This window comes from Nyctereutes procyonoides, unplaced genomic scaffold (assembly GCF_905146905.1).
Source record: "Nyctereutes procyonoides isolate TBG_1078 unplaced genomic scaffold, NYPRO_anot_genome, whole genome shotgun sequence".
In the NCBI taxonomy this organism is placed as follows: Eukaryota; Metazoa; Chordata; class Mammalia; order Carnivora; family Canidae; genus Nyctereutes; species Nyctereutes procyonoides.
Genome location: NW_026575030.1, coordinates 19,760,936 through 19,787,166, shown reverse-complemented (window position 1 = coordinate 19,787,166; position 26,231 = coordinate 19,760,936). Strand labels below are relative to the sequence as shown.

Sequence of the window (26,231 nt, the reverse complement as noted above, 5' to 3'; positions counted from 1 at the left end):
CGGACTCCCGGCAGGGAGCCTGCTTCTCCCTCGGCCTGTGCCTCTGCCTCTCTCTGTGTCTCTCATGAATAAATAAAATCTTTAAAAAAAATAAAATGTATTTAAAAATAAAAAACCTGAACATACAGAGTTAAAAATTACGAACTCCGTGTATAGATCTGACAGATGGCGGAGGACCACAGAAGCGAGAAATCAGGACGTTCAGAGACAGGGCAAGAGAAAACCTTCGAACTGAATGAAGCATCCAGTGAATAAGAGACAAAGACGGTACAAAATATCAAAACACACGATGAACAAGGTCAAGGGGTGTCACACGTGTGGCTGGAGTCCCGGAGGAAAGGGGCGAGAGAATGAAGCCGAAAGTACAGTCGACGCGGGCGGCCCGGGGCCTCAGCGGTTAGCGCCGCCTGTGGCCCAGGGCGTGACCCCGGGTCCCGGGATCGAGTCCCACGTCGGGCTCCCTGCGTGGAGCCTGCTTCTCCGCCCCTCTATGTGTCTCTCATGAATCGGTAAAATATATTTTAAAAAGTCTACGTGACGAGACCAGGGCCCGGGCCGCCCCCCGGGGCGCGAGGTGCAAGGTGCAAGCGCCGCCGCACTCACGGCCCGGCCGTCCCCACCGGATGCGTCCTCTTCCGGGAGGCGCCGCTTCCGTCCAGCCGCGGTCCCACAGCGCCGCGCTCCGCCCGCCCACGGACCGAGGCCTCGCGACACAAGCGGCGCCTCACCGCCGCGCTCAGAGACGCCGCGCAAGGGGCGGCCGCTTCCGCACGCCAGGCTGAGGCCGCCTTCCCGCCTCAGGAGGCGAGTTCTCGGGCCGCCGGGAAGAGCGGGCTGCGCCCTCGGGGGAAGCGCCTCGGGGCGACGCCGGCCTTCCGGGGTTAAGACTGAGAGGGCGGCGGCCCGGCCCAGACGCGTCCTGTCAGCCTCCGCTAGGCCGAGGGCTCGGCTCCCACCGCCTCCACGCTCCGGGCGGCGGCGGGGGCGGGGGCGGAAGCGGGCGGAGGGGGCGGAGCCACGCCCCTGCGCCGGCGCAGGCTCGCTCTTCCGCTCTTCGGCTGGGGCTGGGCTGAGGCGGAAGGGCCCGGGGCGCGGTGACGCGATCAGTGGGCGCCGGCGTCGCGGCCCCGCGGAGGCTCGCTGGCCGTGGCCGCTGGGAGCAGGCCGGGCTCCTCCTCGCTGACGGGGCTCCCCAGAACTGGCGGAGGCGGGGCCGCGGGCTGAGCTGCCGCAGTGTCTGGACCCGCGGTGCGGCAGGTGCCGGCAGCCGGGGACCCAGGTGAGCAGGGGTCCGGGTGTCGGGTCGGGACCCGGCGGGCTGGCCATTCCCGCGCCCTTCGCGCCAGCTCAGCAGCCGGGCCTGGAGGCCTCGAGCGCTGCCCCCCCCCCCCCGCGCCCGAGCCCGCGGCGCTCTCCCGGGGGCGGGCGGGGCGCTCGGCCCGGGGGCCCGCCGTCCTCCCGCTCCCTCTGCGGCCTGAGCTGGCCGTCCTTCCGGAGGCTGCGGAGGTGCGCCCGCCGCTCTGGAAGCCGGGGCTGGGCCGCTCGGAACGTGGCGCTTCCTTCCTGCCCTCGGCCCCTTGGGCCCCGCTCCTGGGGCCTGTCGCGGCGCACTGCTGCGGCGCCCGTAACGGGGGCTCGTCTCCTAGCAGGCCGTCTCTACCTGCGTCTCGCCGAGGCCGCGCCAGCCGGTTCCGCCGGACCGCCGCGCGGGGGGAGGCCTCGGACGGGAGGGGCGATGCGGTTCCGCGCCGGAGGCTCCGGAGCGGAGCTGAGATCCTAGCCGCCCGCCCGCAGCGGCTTTCCTCGCGAGCGAGAGCCGTCCACCTTTTTAGCCGCTCGTAAAGCGGGGCTTTTTCGTGCCCGTATCAGTTGGGAGAACGAAGGGGAGTGAAGAAAGCAGAACGTCCGCCACTAAAGGTTTTGGATTTAAGAGCATCCTGGACACCTGATGGTAGGTCCCTAATTACGTCTTTGAGAATAACCAAGCTCGGCAAGGAGGAGTGTGGTTGGAGCCTAACTGCAGGGCCCGCTTTGGGTTGCGCGGCGTTAGGGAGAGGTCAGGGTCTGCTAGCCGCCCCACCTGTCTCATGTTGATTGATAAAACATTATTGGTATCTGAGCAATAGCCTGAATCAGTTTTGCTTCTTCCTCGAGATCATTTTGCCCAGTGGGCCACATCTAGAAAGAAAAATAAATAAATAAAGCTGGAGGGGCCTCATTTGCCCCTTGGCCCACTTTAGAAGGGCTTCTTTGCGCGCGCGCGCACGCGCACACACACACACACATATATATATTTTAAAGATTTTATTTATTCGTGATAGACACACAAAGAGAGGCAGAGACACAGGCAGAGGGAGAAGCAGGCTCCATGCAGGGAGCCCGATGCGGGACTCGATCCCAGGACCCCGGGATCAGGCCCTGGGCCTGAGGCAGGCGCCAAACCGTTGAGCCACACCCAGGGATGCCCTGCACATATTTATAGAACCCCTGCCCTCTGCTTCTAACGGTGTTCAATTAACACTTCATGTTCGTTGAAAGTACGCAGAGAATAAATACAAGAGCTTGACTCCGAGTGGCTGGACATCACTGTTCTGAGTTAACCTGTGGAGCTGCCTTTCTCTACATTGGAGAGAGTAAACCATACCCCGCTCTGAAGTTTAATAGACCCTAGTTAGTGGGGTGTTGGGGGAGTTGGGGGGGTTATGCAGTCAAGTGATCTGAGTAGCACCTGTTCTCACAAATGCTTGGTCAGCCAAACCAAGGATGCTTCCTTTCCTCAGTGGAACATGATGATGATGGCTGTTTCGCATCCTAGCCAAGTACAATCTCCAGTTCCTTTGATACAGAATTATCAATTGGGAGTTTTAACTCATGGATACTAAAGGGACCTCGAGGGCCTTCTAATCTAGTGGTTCCAAAACCTGGCGGGGCATCGGAATCATTTGGGGGGGGGGGAATTAATACAGAACTCTAGGTGCCTAGGCACTGCCTCGGTAGATCTGAAGTAGGACCTGGGTGTTTGTGTGTGTGTGTGTGTGTTTTTTTTTTTTTAAATAGCTTCTCGGGTTATACTCATGTTTTGGAGACCCAGATGTACAGCAGGTTTCACATATTTATGAACAGGCTCCAAGATGAAGTGTAATGCCCTTAACGAGTAACTTTACTTGAATCAGTAAGTAATAAATACTCTTTCAGGTTTTGTACCGCCTTGAGCCCAGAAGGTAAATCCGGTAAGTCAGTAGCTCAATATAATTTTGTTCTTGTGGCTTCCTATGCATTAAAATTTCTTAAAGCTTTTTGATGAAAGTATTAGATTTTACAGTAAAATTTCCTACCAAATGTTGCTCTGGATGTTTTTTGGCATAATTATATAAAAGTTATATCACTTTGTAAATCAGCTTTTTAGTAGGCTTTTATGCCATGCTTTCATAAGCCATGGAAAAATTCCAATTTAAGAAAAATTTGCTATTGTTTTGGCTTATCAGAAACCCAGTGCACTCTACACAGGCTGCTTTTTTCTTTCTCCCTTTCTTTCCTTTTTTTTTTTTTTTTAACACTTTCTTCCATCTTGGTATGCATGATCACTTTGTATTACTAGACAGCTTCCAGTGGAATGCAGTTTGAGATCTGGGCTCTGTGAAGGTCTCTAACTGCCTGTAAACACTTAATGTAATTGGAGGCTTTCAGTATTTAAGCTAGTCCTTGAATTTTTAGTCTCTTTTTCTTTTCTTGGTTTAGTTATAATGTGCCACTGATTTAAAGAATTTGATAGAGTGGGCAGCCCGGGTGGCTCAGCGGTTTAGCACTGCCTTTGGCCCAGGGCAGAATCCTGGAGACCCGGGATCGAGTCCCACGTCGGGGTCCCTGTGTGGAGCCTGCTTCTCCCTCTGCCTGTGTCTCTGCCTCTCTCTCTCTCTCTCTGTCTCTAATAAATAAATAAAATCTTAAAAAAAAAAAAGAATTTGATAGAGTGACGCCTGGGTGGCTCAGCAGTTGAGAGTCTGCATTTGGCTCAGGTCATATCCTGGGGGCCTAGGATCGAGTCCCGCATCAGGCTTCCTTCATGGAGCCTGCTTCTCCCTCTGCCTGTGTCTCTGCCTCTCTGGGTCTTTCATGAATAAATCAATAAAATCTTAAAAAAAAAAAAAAGTATTTGATGGATGCTTGGAAAGGATCAACTGATTAGGTGGTAACAGTGTTTCATGTGTATTTTTCTTATAGTGGAAATGCCTCATGACTGGGTTTTGTTTTGTTTTTTTTTTGTAATATTTTCAGAATGACTAAGGTATTAGGCCATTCAGGCAGTGTTGGACATTCTCTTTTACAGAGATACACTTATTCTCAAATTCTTCTTCAGTAACCTCCTTACTGCTTTAGTATTCCTGTTTTGTGTTATTACTAGAGCCAGAAATGGACCCTACATCACAAATCCTCCAGAGGAGGATGCTGAATTATTTTCTAAAAGTGACCCTGTTTATAGCATGTTAACTATCTACAACCAGATGACAATGGGTATTCTAAACTTGCTGATTAAAAAAAAAAAAAAACGTGGGACCCCTGGGTGGCGCAGCGGTTTAGCGCCTGCCTTTGACCCAGGGCGCGATCCTGGAGAACCGGGATCGAATCCCACATCAGGCTCCTGGTGCATGGAGCCTGCTTCTCCCTCTGCCTGTGTCTCTGCCTCTCTCTCTCTGTGTGACTATCATAAAAAAATAAAAAATTAAAAAAAAAAAACGTGTTAACAGGGTGCCTGGCTGGCTTAATTGGTAGAGCATGTGACTCGTGATAATTGGGGTCATGAGTTTGAGCCCCACATTGAGTGCAGAAATTACTTAGATAAATAAATAAGACAAACCATGTTAACAAATAAGTAGTCCATAAATCTGAGTCTAGAGACCTATGGTATGTGTCTGAAATGAAAGGCCAGGTCATTGAGTCTCTAAACTTTTTTTTTTTTTAAGATTTTTTAAATTATTCATGAGAGACACAGGCAGAGACACAGGCAGAAGGAGAAGCAGGCTCCATGCAGGGAGCCTAATTGCGGGACTTGATCCCAGGACTCGGGGATCACGACCTGAGCCAAAGGCAGATGGTCCACCGCTGAGCCACCCAGGTACCCCAAGTCTCTAAACTTTTTATTTATTTTTGTTTCTGAAATACCTTAATTCTGAGGTTTTACAAACTGTTGTGTTTCAGATTCTGATAGAGCAATCTTTTCAAGAAGAGGTACTTAAAAAGGATAAATGTGGACCCAGGGTTCCAAATTCAATCTAAACTGATATTACAGATGTAACATAGAAAAAGAGGCAGGATGAGGGTAACAATTTGAAGACCCAGTGAAGGGCAGCCTGGGTGGCTCAGCGGTTTAGTGCCGCCTTCAGCCCAGGGCGTGATCCTGGAGACCCAGGATCGAATCCCACATCGGGCTCCCTGCACGGAGCCTGCTTCTCCCTCTGCCTGCGTCTCTGCCTCTCTCTCTCTATGTCTCTCATGAATAAATAAATAAAATCTTAAAAAAAAAAAAGACCCAGTGAAAGTCATTTGCTGGACCTTGAGGCAGTCTTCTATATCTCTGAGGACTTGAGACCAAAACTGGATACTTAATCTACTTTTTATCTGGTGGCTGTGACGAAAATATCACCAATAGGTACCATAAATGTGTAAGTCTCTAGTTTTCAATCTTTTTTTTTTTTTTTTTTAAGATTTATTTACTTATTTATTCAGAGAGAGAGAGAGAGAGGCAGAGACGCAGGCAGAGGGAGAAGCAGGCTCCGTGCAAGGAGCCCGACTTGGGACTCGATCCTGGGTCTCCAGGATCACACCCCGGGCTGCAGGCGGCACTAAACCGCTGCGCCACCGGGGCTGCCCTCTAGTTCTCAATCTTGATCTTTTTTATAGTTCATTCATATTCCCTGATGCCAGTGGGCATTATTTGTTTTTATTTTGTTTTTAATCTTGTTTTCTACTATAAGCAGTTCATTTTCTCATTTTTTCTGGGGTGAGTGACCCCACCCGTTTATTTGCTATAGAACAGCTATTACTGTCTTACTCTGCTAAAAAGAACTTTTTCAGAGTGCTGCTTGCGTTAATCTGTACAGTGTTTGCACTGCAGTTTTACCCAAATATTGGACCCCTTCAGGATTGTTCAGACTTAGGGCTGTCTTGGAATTAGTATCTCGTAAAAGTTGAAAGCTTGTTTTTGTTTTCCTTGTGTGTGTGTGTGTTTTTTTTTTAAGATTTTATTAGAGAGAGAGAGAGAGAGAGAGAGAGATTGATTGAGGTTGAGAGAGAGAAGCAGGCTTCATTGCAGGGAGCCTGACGTGGGACTCAATCCCGGGTCTCCAGGATCAGGCCCTGGGCTGAAGGCGATGCTAAACCGCTGAGCCACCGGGGCTGCCCCTGTTGTGTTTTATATTTGAACAAATGTTGGTATTTAGTGAACATGAACACAGAACAGCAGTGCCAAGAATACTGGGGTAGAAATGTAGAGGGCCCCCCTGCCGATTGCTTTTAATTTTAATTATATGTGCTCTGATGTATCTTGGGATTTGTTGATTTTAGGGCATACTAGATGGACTCTTATTGGAGAACCTTTGGTAGTGGTATCTTTGGCTTTTCTCTTAAGTGAGTTGATTCCTCAATAAAGAATCTTCAGATCTCCTGCTGGAAGCTTATTTATAACCTGGCTTCCAGCAGTCTGAGAGAGAAGTCTTAGCCCTTAGTGTGTAATCTCTCTTATGTTCATTTAACTCAACTATTTTCTTTTCTTTTTTTTTTTTTAATTTATTTATGATAGTCACAGAGAGAGAGAGGCAGGCAGAGACACAGGCAGAGGGAGAAGCAGGCTCCATGCACCGGGAGCCCAATGTGGGATTCGATCCTGGGTCTCCAGGATCGCGCCCTGAGCCAAAGGCAGGCGCCAAACCGCTGCGCCACCCAGGGATCCCTAACTCAACTATTTTCAATATGATACTTTCATTCTCAACTGGACCAGGTGTTTTCCAAATCCAGTATTGTTTTATAGTCCATTGCTGTACCCTCTAGAGCTGCAGTGTCCAATATGGTAGCTAGTAGCCACATGTACCAACTTAAATTTAATAATTAAAATTAAAGTATAAGTTCCTCATTTGCATTAGACACATTTCAAAGGGTCAATAACTGTATGTGTCCAGAGGCTACCATATTGAACAGAGTAGATATAAAATATTTCTATCATTGCAGAAGTTTTATTGGATAGTACTGTTCTAGTTAGAAGATAATGTTCCATGCTTCTGCAACCGTGGAGTAGGGGTAGTTGGCTGGTTTTTGTGGGGAGTAGGAGGGTACCTAAATGATTTGACCAATCTTGTTTTTAGCACTGTGTTCACATCCCTTTTATAGAACCTGCTGCTGCCAATTTTTGACCTGTTTTGAAGCACTGTTGTATAAAATGGATTACTTTCCTCATTGTAAGCTTAAGATTAACTTTCTTCAGTCTTTAAGTCAATTCCCATTCCAACTTCCAAAAGGTTTTGTTGTCTTCTCTTTCGTTTATATACATAAGCTTAAAAAAAACCAAACCCTTTGTTCTGTACATCTCATTATATATAAATCATATCTTAAAAAATGATGTTAAAATGATGCTTTATTTTCATCTTAATGGGATTTAGGAGGGAGGAAGAGTAAAATGTGTTCAGTCTGCCATCTTTTTTCCATAAGTAAAGTACGCTATCGGCATTTAAATATGTACAACTGTCTCCCTTTAAAAACACTCTGATCTCGGATCCCTGGGTGGTGCAGTGGTTTGGCACCTGCCTTTGGCCCAGGGCGCGATCCTGGAGACCCGGGATCGAATCCCACGTCGGGCTCCTGGTGCATGGAGCCTGCTTCTCCCTCTGCCTGTGTCTCTGCCTCTCTCTCTCTCACTGTGTGCCTATCATAAATAAATAAAAATTAAAAAACAAAACAAAAACCCTCTGATCTCATATTTACTTAGGCTTCTTGAGCAGTTTTTTTTTTTTTTTTAGCAGTTTTATATATTGTCTTTCTCACTCCATTCTTGGTTTTGTCCTCTCCATTGTATTAGAATTTCTCTTACAAATGTCAATGAGAATCATATGAAGACTTTTAAATCTTTATCTTGCCTTTTTTTTTTTTGCCTTTTTTTTTTTTTTAAGTGATCTCCTTGCTCATCATTGGGCTCAAACTCAGAACTCTGAGATCAAGAGTCACATGCTCCACTGACTGATGCAGCCAGGAACCCAATTCTTATTTTGATTGACTTCTCAGTAGCCTTTGACCATTTCCCTCCTTCTAGAAACTTCGAGTTTTCCTGACACCACACTAACCTAATTTTCTGCCTCTTTCTCTGTTCATTTCTTCTCACTTCCCTTTGCTAAGCAGTATTCTTCCTTTACCTCACTCTTATATCCTAGAGTTCCTCAGAATACTGCCTTCCGGTGCATTTGCTCCTACCTCTTACAGATTCTCCCTAAGTGAGTTTATCAGTTTCTTAGCTTTAGTTACTATAAACTAAATTCCAGCTTAAGCTGGAATTCCTATGGTATCCTCTTAGACTTCCTGACCCATATGTGTCCACTTGGATTTCCTGTAGTCCCCTCAAGTCTAACATGTCTAAGACTAACGGCACAGCCAGTATAACCTTCCTCTAATCTTTCTCCATTTGTTCCATATAAATTTTACTGCCATCTGCCTAGTAGCTCATAGCAAAACTTACTTTTCATGTACAGTCTTCTAAATAGTCTGAAGATTGATTTGCTGTTTCTCTCCATTTTCCCTTAATCTAAGTGGCTATTGCACCTTGCCCACGTTTACCTGTAACAGCCTCCTAACATATTTCCTTTGCTATGGTTTTCTGCTAGCCATTCTGTACAGGGCAAGTAGAATGAACTTTTTAAGTATATAAATCTGGTCATGTACCCCTTTTTGTCTTTTAGTAGTTTGACACTACCTTTCTATTAAGTAGCAGTATCATTAATTTAGCTTTTCTGTTCCTCTCTAGGTTCTCCTTTAAGTGATACTAAGTTTCTTTCAGTTCCTTTGACTATTGCATTCCGTCTCCTGGGCTTTTGTTGATCTGTTCTCTTCAACTAATAACTCTCATCCTTTGTCTCATTCTTTAGAAAGGTCTTTCTTGACCCTTTTGCCATATAGTCCCGTAATACTCTGAATGTTGGGATCCCTGGATGGCTCAGCGGTTTAGTGCCTGCCTTTGGCCCAGGGCACGATCCTGGAGTCCCCGGATCGAGTCCCGTGTTGGGCTCCCAGCATGGAGCCTGCTTCTCCCTCCTCCTGTGTCTCTGCCTCTCTCTCTCTCTCTCTCTCTCTCTCTCTCTCTCTCTCTCTGTCTCGAATAAATAAATAAATAAATCTTAAAAAAAAAAACTGAATGTTACCTTCTCTTCATCACGTTTGTGAATACCTGTTCAAATGACTCTTCCATTAGACTATAATAATTTTTTTGGATGCTCAGATGTTATCATGTTTATAAAAATTCATTTATTGAATTGAAATTTAAAAGGTGTGTGTACATTTTTACAATTTCAGCATTATCGGTGATGTAACCACATCAGAAGTAAGTTAGAGCGGTTAATTTTTTAAGGTACAATCCAGATGGTTTCTCAAATTTGGTAGGATTTTTAAAATCTTAATTATTTGCTCTCTTCCCCTTTCTTCAGCCAAGATTTATTATGGATTGGGGCAGCCCTGGTGGCTTAGTAGTTTAGCGCTGCCTTCAGCCCAGGGCGTGATCGTGGAGATCTGGAATCGAGTCCCGCATCGGGCTCCCTGCATGGAGCCTGCTTCTCCCTCTGCCCCCCCCTCCACTCTCTCTCTCTCTCTGTCTCTAATAAATAAATAAAATCTTAAAAAAAAAGATTTATTATGGACTAATAATTAGGCAGCTATGTGTGTGTTTTAAAGATTTTATTTATTTTAAAGAGAGCGAGCAGGGCAGGGGCAGAGGAGAAACAGACTCCTTGCTGAGCTCAGAGTCAACTGTGACTCCATCCCAGGACCCTGAGCTCATGACCTGAGCAGAAGTCAGATACTTAACCAGCTGAGCCACCCAGGTGCTGTGTGCTTATGTTTATAGAATAAATACCTTACTGATAAGATTTTTCCAGTGATTATATTACCTTTAAGTATTATGAAGAATAAATTCCAAATCTCCTTTTATGTTGGTAGTACACAGAATGTATTTGACTTTCATATTGAGAAGTTTATTTTAAATTTCTTTTTCCATTGATAAAGAAGTAAAATAGAGTACCCTAAACCAGAGGTTGCCAAACTTTTTTTGTGCATGGTCCCCTTAATGTCTTTTTCATGGTGTCCTTAGGCGTAGTAGTTAAGTAATGCATTAGGTAATTAGATCTAAATAACTTAGTATGTTTAGCAAAATAATAGTTTAAAAAATACACATAAATTTGGGGACTCTGGGTGGCTATGTGGTTGAACATCTGCCTTTGGCTCAGGACGTGATCCCGGGTACTGGGATCCGTCCCACATAGGGCTCCCTGTGAGGAGCCTGCTTCTCCCTCTGCCTGTGTCTCTGCCTCTCTCTCTCTCTCTCTGTGTCTATGAATAAATAAATAAAATCTTTAAAAAAATACACATAAATTAAAAGGCAATTTGGGTTTTTAGTTCATTCTTAACCACAATTAATGTACTCGTTGGGCACTACAGAACTTCAAACCTTGGAATTATTAGACACTACCCACCCACATTTCCTGTTCTAAATAGATTTTTGCGTAGTATTTTTTTTTTAATTTTTTAGTCATCACAGCAACCAACAAAACCTCAGCTTTGCAAAGATATGATGTCACAAAGATGAATATACCAGGATCTAATTTGAAACTGAACTATATTAAACTGGTAATTTGTAGGGTTCTTGACAGGTATGATAGATAAAGAATATCGTTTTTTCCCTCTGATTTAGAAATGCCTATAACATCCCCGTGAAGTTACTGCAGAACCTCAGGTTACCTTGGCACACTGTTTAGGAATCGTGGGCCTGGGATGCCTGGATGGCTCAGCGGTTGGTCGTCTGCCTTTGGCTCGGGGCGTGATCCTGGGATCGAGTCCTGCATCGCACTCCCTGCTCGCTCCCTGCGAGCCTGCTTCTCCCCCTGCCTATGTCTCTGCCTCTCTCTGTATCTCTCATGAATAAATATATCTAAAAAAAAAAAAAAAAAAAAGGAATTGTGGGCCTGAAGTATTAATAGTTTGGTGTAAATTCCTTTTTATTTTTTTAATTTATTTATTTGGGTGATAGCAAATGGGAGGGATAGAATCTCAAGGAGACTTGTGAGGCTTCATCTCATGACTCTGAGATTATGACCTGAGACCAAGATTCAGATGCTTAACTGAGCCACCAGGTATCCCTGGTGTAAATTCTTTAGACATTTTTTCCCTCTGTAAATATCTAAATTATACATATATTATTTTTCTTTTAACAAAAATGGGCTCATATATTGTTTAGCAACTTTTTTTTTCATTCAACAGTATATTATGATAAGTTGGGTTGAATGTACACATTTAATTCCTCACCAACCTGAAAACTCCATTAAAGTTGTGGAAAAGGGAGAGGTGACTGGCTGGCTCAGTTGGTGCAACATGGGACTTGCTCTTGGGGTGGTGGGTTCAAGTTTCTTGTTGAGTATAGAGCTTACTTAAAAAACTGTAGTGTTTTTTTTTTTTTTTTTTTTTAAACCCAAATGACAAAGAATGGGAACAGTGAGAATAACAACATTCTGGAAGCTAGAAAGCAGAAAAGACTGGTGGTTACTGGTTAGCAGACTTGAGAAAGCTGAATCCTACAGCAACAAGTGGAGAAAGCCAATAAGTAGTCATGTTTGTTTTCAGAACCTTTTAAAAGTTTCAGGATTAGTTGTGTCTTACACTGTGGAAGTGGAGGTGAAGGTGAGACAAAAAAATACCGGATTGAAAGTCGTCGTCCCCCGCCCCCCCCCAAAGATTTATTTATTTTAGAGAGTGAGAGTGTGCACACGATGGAGCCTGTTGCAGGGCTCAATCTTACTACCTGGAGGTCACAACCTGAGCTGAAACCAAGAGTTAGATGCTTAACATTGACATTGACACCCTTGAAAGTCTTTTTAAGAAAAGTACTTCCCAAAAAAAAGAAAAAAAATACTTTCAGATCTGACATTTTCTTCTCCCTATACATAAAAACAGGATAACTGAAGATTAGTTATGTGGTGTGGAGAGGGTAAAACAGTCTCTGGACTGGGAGAATCATGCCTAGTTGAGAATGAGGTATACAGTACTATATAAAAGGACTAAGTAGAAAAATACATTCTGAAAGAGGACCTGTGGCCTTCTTTCCTGACTTAGTTCCCCGAATCCTGCCCCTTTCCACCATTTTGTTTCCCAGAGGCAGCCTCTTTCAAGTCTTTAGGCTGTTCTTTTAGTATAACCAGCATGTCCCTAATTACCTTACTTTATTTTTGTCTTTAAATTTTTTTTAAATTAAAAAATTTTTTAAGGATTTATTCATGAAAGACACAGAGAGGCAGAGGGAGAAGCAGGCTCGGCAGAGGGAGCCTGATGCAGAACTCAATCCCAGGACCCAGGGGATCACAACCTGAGTCAAAGAGGCTCAACCACTGAGTCACCCAGGTGCCCCTCATTCAGATACTTTAGAAATTCTATGAATTTCACATATTTGGAGACCTCTCTCCCAAATCCTTTTGACCTCTTCTGGATTGGTGGCTCTCTAGGACTGAGACACAGTTGTCACTCCGTGATCTTTGACTATTTTCTTTAGTATTTTTCTTGCTTGCATATTGTTTTGGATCTCATTTCCTGGGTTTCAGGTCTTTCTTGATTTACTCCCTCATTTTGTCAGAGTACTTTCTTCTGTGGTTCCCTGAGAAAAAGGTGGATGGTAGTTCTGTATTTTGATAATTTACCTCTTAAAACCTTATTTTTATCCTTTTTTTTTAAGATTTTATTTATTCATAAGAGATACACCCAGAGAGAGAGAGATGCAAGCAGAGGGAGAAAGGCTCCATGCAGGGAGCCCGATGTGGGACTCGATCCTGGGACCTCAGGATCTCTCCCTGGGCCGAAGGCAGGTGCTAAACCGCTGAGCCATCCAGGGATCCCCTTGTACCCTGTTTTGATCAATGATTTGTCTGAGTTGCAAGTTTTGTGTTGAAACTAATTTTCCCTCAGACCTTTGAAAGCATTAATACCTTATCTTCTAGTTTATTTATTTTAAAAAAGATTTTATTTATTCATGAGAGAGAGAGGCAGAGACATAGGCAGAGGGAGAAGCAGGCTCCCCCACAAGGTGCCCGATGCAGGACTTGATCCTAGGACCCCGGAATCATGCCCTGAGCCAAAGGCAGACACTGAACCACTGAGCCACCCAGGTGTCCCTATCTTCTAGTTTATAATATATTAAGTTCATTGCCATTCTTATTCTTGATTTTATATACAAATAAAAAACTTACATAAGTTTGTGCAATACATAAATATATGAATTACAGTATAATCATAGTTATATAAACATTAATGAGTAAGTTAATTTATGTGTAAATTTTATATAAATATATATTTTTATATTTTTAAATTTAATTGAAGTATAGTTGACACACAATGTTAGTTTCAGGTAGTATACAACACTGATAAAACAAGTTTATATATTATGCTATGCTTACCAGTGTAGCTAACATCTATCCCCATAATATTATAATACCATGAACTACTCCCTATGCTGTGATTTTTATTCCCCTGAGTGATTCTTTGTGTAACTGGAAGCCTCTATCTCCTACTTATTCCCTGACTCCTCTCCTCTGGCAACCGTCAGTTCGCTGTTTTAATGGGTCTGTTTCTGTTCTTTGTTTTTTTTTTTTTTTTAGGTTCCACATGTAAGTGAAATCATGTGGTATTTATCTTTCTTTGACTTATTTCATGTAGCATAATACCTCCTAGGTCCATCCACATCATCACAAATGGCAAAACTTTTTTTTTAATATTTTATTTATTTATTCATGAGAGTCACAGAGAGAGAGAGATTGGCAGAGGCCCGACGTGGGATCGATCCTGGGTTTCCAGGATCAGGCCCTGGGCTGAAGGTGGCGCTAAACCTCTGAGCCGCCCATGCTGGCCACAAATGGCAAAACTTCATTCTTTTTATGACTGATTACTATTCTTGTGTGTACACATGTATACTGACTCTATCTTCTTTGCCCATCTACCAGTGGGACACTTGGGTTGGTTCCTATCTTGGTTATTGTAAATAATGCTACAGTAAAAAGGGATGCCTGTGTCTTTCCAAATAGTGTTTTTACTTTCTTTGGTTAAATACCCAGTAATGGAATTACTGGATCTTATGGTGGTTTTATTTTTAATTTTTTGAGGAATTTTAATACATTTTCTACAGTGGCTATACAAATTTACATTCCCACCAACAGTGCATTATGGTTCCTTTTTCTCCACATTCTTACCAACACTTTTAATTTCTTGTTTGTTTTTTCCTAGCTAGTCTGACAAGTGTAAGGTGATAGGTCTTGTGGTTTTGATTTCTATCTCCCTGCTGATTAGTGATCTTGGGCATTTTTAGATATTTCATTTGTAAATACTTATCCAATTCAGTAGATTGCCTTTATGTTTTGTTTATGGCTTCCTTTGTTGTGCAAAGGCTTTTTATTTTGGTGTACTTCTGGTAGTTTATTTTTGCTTTTGTTTCCCTTACCTTAGGAGACATCTAGAAAAATGTTGCTATGGCTGATGTCAAAGAAACTACTGTCTATGTTTTCTTCTAGGAGTTTTCTGGTTTCAGATCTCACATTTAGGTCTTTAATCCATTTTGAATGTATTTTTGTGTATGGTATAAAAAGTAGTCCAGTTTCATTCTTTTACATGTGGCTGTCAAGTTTTCCCAACACTATTTATTGAAGAGACTCCCCCCCCCCCTTGTATATTCTCATCTCCTTTGTTGTTGGTTAATTGACCGTATAAGCATAGATTTATTTCTGGGCTTTTGATTCTGTCCCATTGATCTATTTTTTGTGCTGGTGTCATACTGTTTTGATTACTGTAGCTTTGTAGTATATCCTGAAATCTGGAATTATGATGTCTTCATCTTTGTTGTTCTTTTTCAGGATTGCTTTGGCTATTTAAGGTTTTTTGTAGTTCCACGCAAATTTAACTATTTGTTCTGGGTCTGTGAAAAATGCTTTTAGTATTTTGATAGGGATTGCATTAAATCTGTAGTTTACTTTGGGTAGTATGGACATTTTAACAATATTCTTTCAATTCATGAGCATGGCATATCTTTCTGTTTGTGTCATCTTTGGTTTCTTTCATCTGTGTCTTACAGTTTTCACAGTAAGGTCTTTTACCTCTTTGGTTAAGTTTATTTCTAAGGTATTCTTTTTGGTGGAATTGTAAATGTTTTAATTTCTCTTTCTAATACTTTGTTATTAGTGAATAGAAATACTGCTGACTTCTGTGTGTTAATTTTGTATTCTACTTTACTGAATTCATTTATTCTGAAAACTTTTTGGTGGAGTCCTTAGGATTTTCTGTGTGTAGTATCATGTCACCTACAAATAGTGACAGTTTAAATTCTTCCTTACAAATGAGGATGTCTTTTACCTCTTGTGTAATTGCTGTGACTGGGAATTAACAGCACTATGTTGAGTGAAAGTGGTGAGAGTGGACATTCTTGTCTTGTTCCTGGTCAGAAGAAAAGCTCTCGGTTTTTCACCATTGAATATGATGTTAGCTTTGAGTTTTTCATGTATGGCTATTACTATGCTCTGTATGGTCTCTCTAAACCCACTTTGTAGAGAGTTTTTTTTTTTTATCATGAACAGATGTTAAATTTTGTCAGATATTCTTTCTTTATTGAGATGATCATATTTTTATCCTTCATTTTGCTAAAGAGGTATAGCATATTGATTGATTTACAAATATGGGAACCGTCCTTGCCTCCCCAGAACCTGTTCTGGTTGATCATGCTTAATGACATTTTTATCATATTCTTATTTTTTAATATTATTTGTTTATTTACTTATTTTAGAGAGTGCACATGCACACAAGTGGGGGAAAGGGCACAGAGGGAGAGAATATCCAGCAGACTCCTGCTGAACATGGAGCCTGGTCCAGGAACCTGATGGAGCCTGTCCATGAACAGGGCTCCATCTCACAACCCATGAGACCAGGACCTAATTTCAGCTCAGGATATTCACTTAATCAACTGAACCAACCAGGCACTCCCCTTTTATCATATTCTTGAAGTCAGTGTGCTAATATTTTGTTGAGGATTTTTGCATCTATGATCATCAGGGCTATTGGCCTGTAGTTTTCTTTTTGAGGGTCTTTGTCTGGTTTTGGTATCAGGGTAATGATGATCTATCCATTAATGTTAAGAGGGAGTATTAAAGTCTCCTGTTATTACATTTCTATCCATTTCTCCCTTTATGTCTGTTAATATTTGCTTTTTGTATTTTAGGGGCATCCAATATTGGATACATATAATTACAATTGTTTTATTCTCTTGTTTCAACTGATGGTTATCATTATGTGATGCCCTTCTTTGTCTCTTGTTACAGTCTTTGTTTTTAGTTTTTTTTTTTTTTTTTTAAGATATTTATTTGAGAGAGAGAGCACAGGCAGGGGGAGCAGCAGAGAGAGCAGAAGCAGGCTCCCCACTGAGCAGGGAGCCCAATGCAGGGCTCCATCCCAGGACCGTGGGATCATAACCTGAGCCAAAGGCAAATGCTTAACTGACTAAGCCACCCAGGCGCCTCTACAGTCTGTTTTAACATCTATTTTGTCTGATATAAGTGTTGCTACCCAGTTTTTTTTTTCTCTTCCCACTTTATTTGCATTGAATATCTTTTTCCATCCCTTCACTTTCACTCTGTATATGTCTTATTTTTATTTTTTAAGAAATTTTTATTTATTTGAGAGAAAGCGTGAATAGGAGGAGCAGCAGAAGGTGAGAGAGAGGAAGAGAGAGAATCTCAAGCAGACTCTGCTCTGAGCACAGAGCCCGATGTGGGGCTTGATCTGCCAACCCTGAGATTATGATCTGTACTGAAATCAAGAGTCAGTTGCTTAACTGACTGAGCCACCCAGGCACCCCTGTATATGTCTTTTTTTTTTAAATATTTTATTTATTTTCAAAAGCAAGAGTGGGGGGAGGGGCAGAGGGAGAAGCAGACTCCCCACCAAGCAGGTAGCCTGACATGGGACTCGTTCCCACGGAACCACCCAAGTGCCCTGTATTTTTTTTAAATAGAAGATTTTGTTTATTTATTTGAGAGACAGAATGGGGGGAGGAGCAGAGTGAGGGGGAAAGAATCTCAACCAGATTCCTCACTGAGTGCTGAGCCCTCCCTGGGTCTTGATTCCTCAACCCCAAGATCATGACCGGAGCTGAAATCAAGAGTTGGACACCTAACCAACTGAGTCACCCAGGTGCTCCTGTATGTGTCTTTCGGTCAGAAATGAGTCTACTGTAGGCAGCATATAGATAGGTCTTGTTTTTTTGATTCTGCCATTTTGTGTCTTGTTCAGAGCATTTTAGACCATTTACGTTTAAAATTATTATTGGTAAGTATGTGTTTATTGCCATTTTAAAAATTGTTTTCTGATTATTTTTGTAGTTCTGTTTCTTGCTCTTTTTGATTGGTGACTTCTGTGGTGTTATATTTGGTTTTCTTTCTCTTTATGTTTTTGTATGTCTCTTAAAGATTTTGAGTATGTAATTACCATGAGATTATATATAAGTATATCCTGAGTATATAGCAGTCAACATATATTATATATTAGTATGGTCATTTAAGTTGAGACACATTCTAAAAGAACTTGATTTATTCCCCCTCCACATCACTTCTTGGCTTTTTGGCTAAGGTTAAGTGTATTCCCCCTCCACATTTGATGTACATGTTTTTATATTTTACATCTTTTAATTCATTATTTTCTTATATCTAATGATTGCTTTTCCTTTCCACTTAAGTCTCTTTAATGTTTCTAAACCAATGGTTTTTTTTTTATTATTTATTTATGATAGTCACATAGAATGAGAGAGAGAGAGAGGCAGAGATACAGGCAGAGGGAGAAGCAGGCTCCATGCACCGGGAGCCCGACGTGGGATTCGATCCCGGGTCTCCAGGATCGCGCCCTGGGCCAAAGGCAGGCGCCAAACCCCTGCGCCACCCAGGGATCCCGTCTTTAATGTTTCTTGTGAGGCCAGGTGGTGAACTCCTTTAACTTTTTTTTTTTTTTTTAAGATTTTATTTATTTATTCATAGAGACAGAGAGAGAGGCAGAGACACAGGCAGAGGGAGAAGCAGGCTCCATGCAGGGAGCCCAATGTGGGACTCGATCCCAGGCCGCAGGTGGCGCTAAACCGCTGCTCCACCGGGGCTGCCCCTCCTTTAACTTTTGTTGGGGAAACTTTCTCTTTCAATTCTGAATTGTAATCTTGCCAGGTAGAATATTTTTGGACACCCAGACCCTGACCCCATCCATGCTGTCACAGGGGAGGGGGGATTGTAAACTGGCAGGAGCTAGTCCCTTCATCTCAGAGTCCCAGCAGCTTCCCCACATTTAACAGTGTTCTGGGCTAGTTCCTTTTATATTATAGTTGCTCTTTTAAACAGTTTGTGCCTCAGGGCATCTGGGGTTGGTGTGGGCTAAGGGCCTAGGCTTGCTGAGACAGCAGGCTGGCTGTGCACCCAGACCCTGCTCCTGTGTGCAATCAAGGTGGAGGGGGGAAGTGTAAACCATGGGACTTGCCAGCCTCCGAGAGTTCCAGCAGCTTCCCCAAAGTTTGCCACGGTTCTAGGGCTGGATCTTTTATTTATTGGTTTCTCTTTTAAACTGTGGTTTTTTTTTTCCTGCCCCCAGGGCAGCTGAATCTGCTCCTGGTCTCTCCTACTATCTCTTCCTACCCTGTTGGAGTAGGGAGTTCTCCTTGTTACCTTGTCTCCATTTGTCTTACGTTCTCCTTTTGTTGTGCAAAAGCTCTTCAGTTAGCCTTTAGTTCTTATTGAGGAGATATTGCTCTATAAATCAGTGCAGATTTCGTTTGTCTCTGGAGAAGGTGAGTTCAGAGGTCACCATCTTGGACCAGAATCTATGTATTTCTATTTTATATATAGTGTATGTGTACACACAATGTAAACATATATATGTCATTACTTCCAACTCATCACTCCCCATCCCCCACAAAAGCTTGTAGGAGGTTATTTTTGCCTCCAGTGTTCTGAAATTTCATAGTTGATATGCCTTGGTATAGGTCTGTTTCATTTATTAATAGGTTATTTCCATGTATGAAATCATGTCCCTTAATTATGAGAATTATTTTGAATTAGGTAGTTGACACCTCCCTCCTTCTGTGCTTTCTTAGTTTATCTTTCTGGAACTTTCATTTGTATCTTGATCTCCTGGCCTGATCCTTTAATTTTTCCTTTCTCTGTTATTTTTGATCTCTCATTTTGTGCTTTCTGGGAGATTTTTTTTATTTTTATTTTTATTATTTTTTTTATTTATTTATGATAGAGAGAGAGAGAGGCAGAGACATAGGCAGAGGGAGAAGCAGGCTCCATGCGCTGGGAGCCCGACGTGGGATTCGATCTCGAGTCTCCAGAATCGCGCCCTGGGCCAAAGGCAGGCGCCAAACCGCTGCGCCACCCAGGGATCCCTGGGAGATTTCCTCACAATTTTAAATGTTTAAGAAAAAAATTTAACTTTCACTTTGAAATAACTTTAAATTTTCAAAAAAGTTAAAAAAAAATTTATATACCCTTCACCCAGCTTTTTCCCGGTGTTACTATGTAATTTCAGTGGATTAAAACTGGGAAATTAACATTGGATAATAATATTGTTAATTATAACTTAATTAAAAGCCTTACTCAGATTGTCAGTTGTCCTACAAAGCTCCTTTTTCTGGCCTAGAATCCAATCCAGGCCTTAGTTGCCCAGTCTTCTTAGTCTTAGGTCTTTGATACGGTATAGGTCCTCAGTCTTTTTGTTTTTCGTGACCTTATTTGACACATTTGAAGAGTATTGGCCAATTATCCTAAAGAGTATCCACCCCTAACCGTAGGTTTATCTGTTTCCTTATAATTAAATTCAGGTTATACATTTATTATATCTTACAGTTTATATGTCCTACCAGTGACATTGTGCACATCAGGAGGCATATGGACGTCCTGTCTTCTTATTAGTAGTGATGTTAACTTCAATCACTGGGTTAAGGTGATGTTTGCCAGGCCTTTCCATTGAAAGGTGCAATTTTTCCTTTGTTATTTTAAGTATCTTGTGGAAGATATTTTGAGACTGTATCTTGTCACTATTTTTGCATCTGATTTTCTTGCCTGAGTCAGTTGTTTCTGAGCTGCAAATTTTAACATTGTAACTTTTCTGATTCCATTCTTCCTTTATTAAGTTGAAATTCTGTGTAAGGAAGAGCTGTCCCTTCTCATTTATTTAGTCAGTTATATTATTACAAACTTAGGGTATTTCTTTTATTTTTGAGTTATAGTCTTTTACTGTCCTTATAGATACAGTTGCTCAGTTTTTGGCCATTATGAGTCTCTTCAAGTTGGCTCCTATGTCCTTTTGATACGTCATTATTTCTTTAACACTTTTTTTTACTTTCTGGCATTATAATGATACTCCAGGCTCATCTATTTCCTCTGTCCCAGCTCTGGAACTAGCCATTCTCTAAAGTGGAGAATAATATTTAGAAACCAAGATCTGAGTGCTAGGGGTGCCCATTCCTACTGGGATGTTACTGCTTCTAGGCTAAGTGGACAGAGCTAGGAAATAAATATACATGTGTATATGTGTATATAAAACCTTGAGTCCCTATGATACTTTATTTTTCTGTACGATACTTCTTTTTTTTTTAAATTTTTATTTATTTATTTATGATAGTCACACAGAATGAGAGAGGGAGGCAGAGACATAGGCAGAGGGAGAAGCAGGCTTCATGCACTGGGAGCCCGACATGGGATTCGATCCCGGGTCTCCAGGATCGCGCCCTGGGCCAAAGGCAGGCGCCAAACTGCTGCGCCACCCAGGGATCCCTCTGTACGATACTTCTGATTTCATTCTGTCATTATAGATTCAAACCTGTCTCACTCTGTTCATTATTTGTAACACCTTTCATTGATGGTGAGAAATCTTTTTTTTTTTTTTAAGATTTTTTATGTATTTATTCATGAGAGACACAGAGAGAGGCAGAGAGAGACCACAGGCAGAGGGAAAAGCAGTCTCCATTCAGGGAGCCCACCATGGGACTCAATCCCAGGTCTCCAGGATCATGCCCTGGGCTGAAGGCGGGCCATAAACCGCTGAGCCACCTAGGCTGCCCAATGGAGAGAAATCAAGCTCTAATTATCTATAACGTATTTACCTATTTACTCAACTTTAGGATAGTTACAAAGTTGGGGCACCTGGTTGGCTCAGGTGGTAAACTGTGCGACCCTTGATCTCAGGGTTGTGAATTCAAGCCCCATAGGGTATGGAGCCTACTTAATTAAAAAGAAATAAAAAAAATAGAATATTTACAAAGTAGTCTTTCTTTACTTCTTTTCTTTTTTTTTTTTTTTTTTAAATTTTTTTATTATTATTTATTTATGATAGTCACAGAGAGAGAGAGGCAAAGACATAGGCAGAGAGAGAAGCAGGCTCCATGCACCGGGAGCTCGACGTGGGGTTCGATCCCGGGTCTCCAGGATCGCGCCCTGGGCCAAAGGCAGGCGCCAAACCGCTGCGCCACCCAGGGATCCCTACTTCTTTTCTTTCTTTCTTTTCTTTCTTTCCCTTCTTTCCCTTCCTTCCCTTCCTTTCCTTCCTTTTTGAAGATTTTATTTATTCATTCATGAGAGACACAGGGGGGCGGGGGGGGGGGAGAGAGGCAGAGACCAGCAGAGGAAGAAGTAGGCCCCATACAGGGGGCCCAATGCGGGACTTGATCCCGGGACTCCAGAACCACAGCCTGAGCTGAAGGCAGGCATCCAGGGATCCCAACAAAGTAGTTTCAAAATTAACTCATTGCTCTGTGAAGATAAATTGCTAACTAAAGGACAGTGTTTGTATACAGTTCTTTTGATTCTGGTCCTGTACAGTCAAAATATTTCTAAAATTTGGCTAATTTTTTCCTATTTTTTCAATGTAGTTATGTATTTGTCATATAGTTAGGTTTATTTGTTGTTTGTATTTCAATTTAGATTCCCTTTTGCATTCTGGTTGATCCTATTTGTATATTTTTTAAGTATATGAAGCATTAACGTGGTTGTTAAAGTCAGAACTTTACAAAAAGGCGTAGAGAAGTGCCATTCCTCTCTCATACCTCTACCATTTTCCTTTTCCTCATTCTTTTCATCCCATTCACATCAACCATGCCTTCTGTTACTAGTCTTATTAGTTTCTGGTTTATCCTCTTCATGTTTGTATTTTTATTTTGTTTTGTCTTTGGGGGGTGCACAAAAGGGCAGATACATGTTTTCTTATTTTTTCTTTATGAAAGGTGGTTGCTTGATAAAGAATTTAACCTTGCCCAAAAGAAAGCCTTTATCCTTGGCTTCTGGGAGGTAGTCTCTAAGCCCTTGGAATGTCATGTCTGATTAGAATGTCCATATTTGCTTGAGGGCCTTGGATCACCAGCAGTCTTAACAGATTTTGCCGGGGAGCCCTGGATCACCAATAGTCTAATGGACAGCATGATTGAGTTTGGGGGTTATCCATGCTGAAGAGACCAATAATGGTATGGTGATTTAGGGAAATGACTTTGGTATCAATGAATTTCTAGAGTAGCTAAAAGACTGAGCTCAGTCATGCGGGCCATCAGTTACGCCTAAAAACTCCAATAAAAACTCTGGATACCAAGGTTCAGGTGAGCCTTCCTGATTGGCAGTATTGTCACACACTATTGTCATGAGGGTAAAGCTGTCCTGACTCCATGGTGAGAGGACAAGTGGAAGCTCCACATTTGTTACTTCCCTTGGACTCTGCCCTGTGTGGTTCTCCACTTGGCTGATTTTAATCCATGTTCTTTAACTTTAATAAACCATAACTGTGAATATAATAGTGATGAGTTCTGTGAGTCCTGGCAAATTATCAAACCTGAGGGTGGTTTTGTGAACTCTCTGAGCTTGCAGTTGGTATCTGTGTGCCACTATCATGGTGGCATACTATCAGTACTTATTTGAACTTTACTTTTTTCACCTAACCTGGAAATCATTCCATGTTAGTTCATAGAGTTCATCTTTATTCTTTTTTTAAAGTAATCTTTACACCCGGCGTGAGGCTTGAACTCACAACCCCAAGATCAAGAGTTGCATGTCTACCAACTGAGCCAGCCAGATGCCCCTATCTTTACTCTTTTATAGCTTCACTCATTGTATGGAAGAACCATACTTTATTCAACTTCTGTTCTTGTGGGTTTAAAGTATTTTGCAATTACAGTGTTGCAGTGAATAACCTTGTATTATGTCTTTTCACTATTATTGGAGGTGTAGCTTGATAAATTACTAAAAGTGGGGTTGCTGGATTAAAAGGCAAATACTTGGGCAGCCCGGTGGCTCAGCCGTTTAGTGCCGGCTTCAGCCTGGAGACCCTGGATCGAGTCCCACGTCGGGCTCCCTGCATTGAGTCTGCTTCTCCCTCTGCCTGTGTCTCTGCCTCTCTCTCTCTCTGTGTCTCTCATGAATAAATAAAACAAAAATCTTTAAAAATAAAATAAAAGGCAAATACTTATCTGGTTTTGTTAGGTAATACCAAATTCCCTTCCAAAAGGATTTTATTAGTTTGTATTCCTACCAGCAAAGTATGGAAGTTTCTTTCCTCCCAACAAAAGAATGTGTGGTCATAATTTTTGCTGGTGTTTTTATTGAGGTGTAACTAACATCTAGCATTATGTCCGTTTCACTTGTAAAACATGATTTGCTATTTATATACATTGCAAAATCATCACTGTAATAAGTCTAGTTAATATCCACCACCATACATGGTAGTAAAGTTTTTTTTCTTGTGATGAGGATTTTTAAGATTTACTTTCTTAGCAACTTTAAAATATACAGTACAGCATTACAAAGTATTACCCTGCTGTACATTTCCATGACTTACTTTATAACTGGAAGTTTGTACCTTTTGACCTCCTCTACCCGTTTTGTACATCTCCCCACCCCCACTCCTGCCCTTTTTTAAATTTTTTAAATTTTCTTATTTTATTTTTTTAATTTTTATTTATTTATGATAGTCACACACAGAGAGAGAGAGAGGCAGAGATACAGGCAGAGGGAGAAGCAGGCTCCATGCACCGGGAGCCCGACATGGGATTCGATCCTGTGTCTCCAGGATCGCGCCCTGGGCCAAAGGCAGGCGCCAAACCGCTGCGCCACCCAGGGATCCCTTTTTTTTTTTTTTTTGAGTAAAGTTAACATCTTATGTTTAAGGGCTACTTAAAAATCTTTGTGAATTGTCTCCTTATGCCTTTTTCACATTTTTCCATCAGGCTTTTTTTTTTGGTTCTGTTTGTAAGATTGATTGATTGATTGATTTAGAGCACAAGCAGCAGGGGTGTGGGCAGGGGCAGAGGGAGAAGGAAAGAAAGAATCAAGCAGACTTCCCACTGAGCATAGAGCTTGATGTGGGGCTCTATCTCACCACTGTGAGATTGTGACCTAAGATGAAATCAAGTTGGTCGCTCAACTGATGGTCACCTGGGCATACCCCTCTGCCTTTTCCAAAAAAAAGAAAAAAAATTATTTATCTAACTATATATTTATTTATTTGTGTGTGTGTGTGAGAGAGAGAGAGAGAGAGAGAGAGAAAGGAGCAGAGGGAGAGGGAGGGACAAACCTGACTCGGGACTTGATCCAAAGACCTGAGCTGAAAAGGACACTTAGCTGACTGAGCCATCCAGGTGTCCCAGCCGTTTACTTTCTATTGAGTTTTTCTGTTCTATTTTATTTATTTATTCATGAGAGACACACAGAGAGAGGCAGAGAGAGAAGCAGGCTCCATGCAGGGAGCCCGATCCCGGGGCTCCAAGATCATGCCCTGGGCTGAAGGCAGGCACTAAACTGCTGAACCACCCAGGGATCCCCCTCAATTCTGTTTTAAATTTCCAAGGTCACTTTGTTGTTTTTGATTGTGCCTTAAAAAATATATCAGCTTATTCTTTGTCTCTCCCCCAGTGGATGTTTTGTTTTTGTTTCAAGATCTTATTTATTTATTCACAAGAGACACAGAGAGAGAGAGAGTGGCAGAGACCCAGGCAGAAGGAGAAGCAGGCTCCATGCAGGGAGCCCGATTTAGGACTCGATCCTGGGATACCAGGATCACGCCCTGGGCAGAAGGCAGGAGCTAAACCGCTGAGCCATCCAGGGATCCCGATGTTTATTTTTCTTTGTAGATAGTGTTAGTTTCTTTTTTTTTTTCCTCTTGTTTTTTTTTTGTGTGTGTGTATGTGGTAAAATATCCGTAGCATAACTTTTACCATTTTTAATCATTTTTGTGTACAGTTGCATTAATACATTTACATTGTTGTGCAACCATGGCCATAATCCATCTTCAGAACCTTTCTCATCTTCTTAAACTGAAACTCGGTAGCCATTAACCAATAACTCCCCTTCCCCTTTCCCCTTCGTTTTTTCAAAATGACTTCTCTAAAAAACGCTAAAACTTCTACAATCTGTTTGTTCTGGTCTACTTTTCAAGCCTTAGAAGTCTGGTGAATCTTTGTTATCCTATTATTTTAAAGAATAACCACTAAGAGGTTGCTTGGAAATTCTGAGCATGTGATGGGACCTGTGGTGCACAACTTTGTGGTGCACTGTGGCCCATTGTGGGCCAGTCAGGGGGGATATCTGTATTTATGTATTGTTTGGTGGACTAATCAGATTCTCCAGAGAAGAATCTTCTAATCTCCTACTTGAATGCACAAGGCAAACTACCAGGGTTCTGAGATATGAGTGGAAAAATGTTGGGGTTCTTATATTCAGTGTATTATTCTATGTTGATATTATGCCTGGGATCCCTGTGGCTGCAGAGCTTCAGTTTTACCCTTTTTGAAGAATAAACTTACAGACTTGGGGAGTAGAGGGGCAAATTCCTGCTGTATGGAGTTGGGGGAGGGTTTTGGCAGTCTCACTGCTTCTTAAACTTTGGGGTACACTGTAATTGTTGAGGCCTGTTTATTAGTTGAAGCATCCCCAAATATCAGTATCTGTGCCTCA

At 42.2% G+C, this 26,231-nt stretch overlaps 1 protein-coding gene across 4 annotated transcripts in view; it reads left to right on the top strand.

Moving 5' to 3' along the window:
- Positions 1–1,165: 1,165 nt before the first annotated feature.
- SENP5 (SUMO specific peptidase 5) overlaps positions 1,166–26,231 on the top strand; it is a 50,937-nt gene continuing 25,871 nt past the window's right edge. For 3 of the 4 annotated variants that reach the window (XM_055316346.1, XM_055316343.1, XM_055316345.1), the window contains exon 1: positions 1,166–1,279. The gene's annotated coding sequence lies outside the window, so the exon portion shown is untranslated. Of the gene's footprint in view, positions 1,280–1,649; positions 1,952–26,231 lie in introns of all 4 variants that reach the window. The other variant, XM_055316344.1, reaches the window with a different exon arrangement.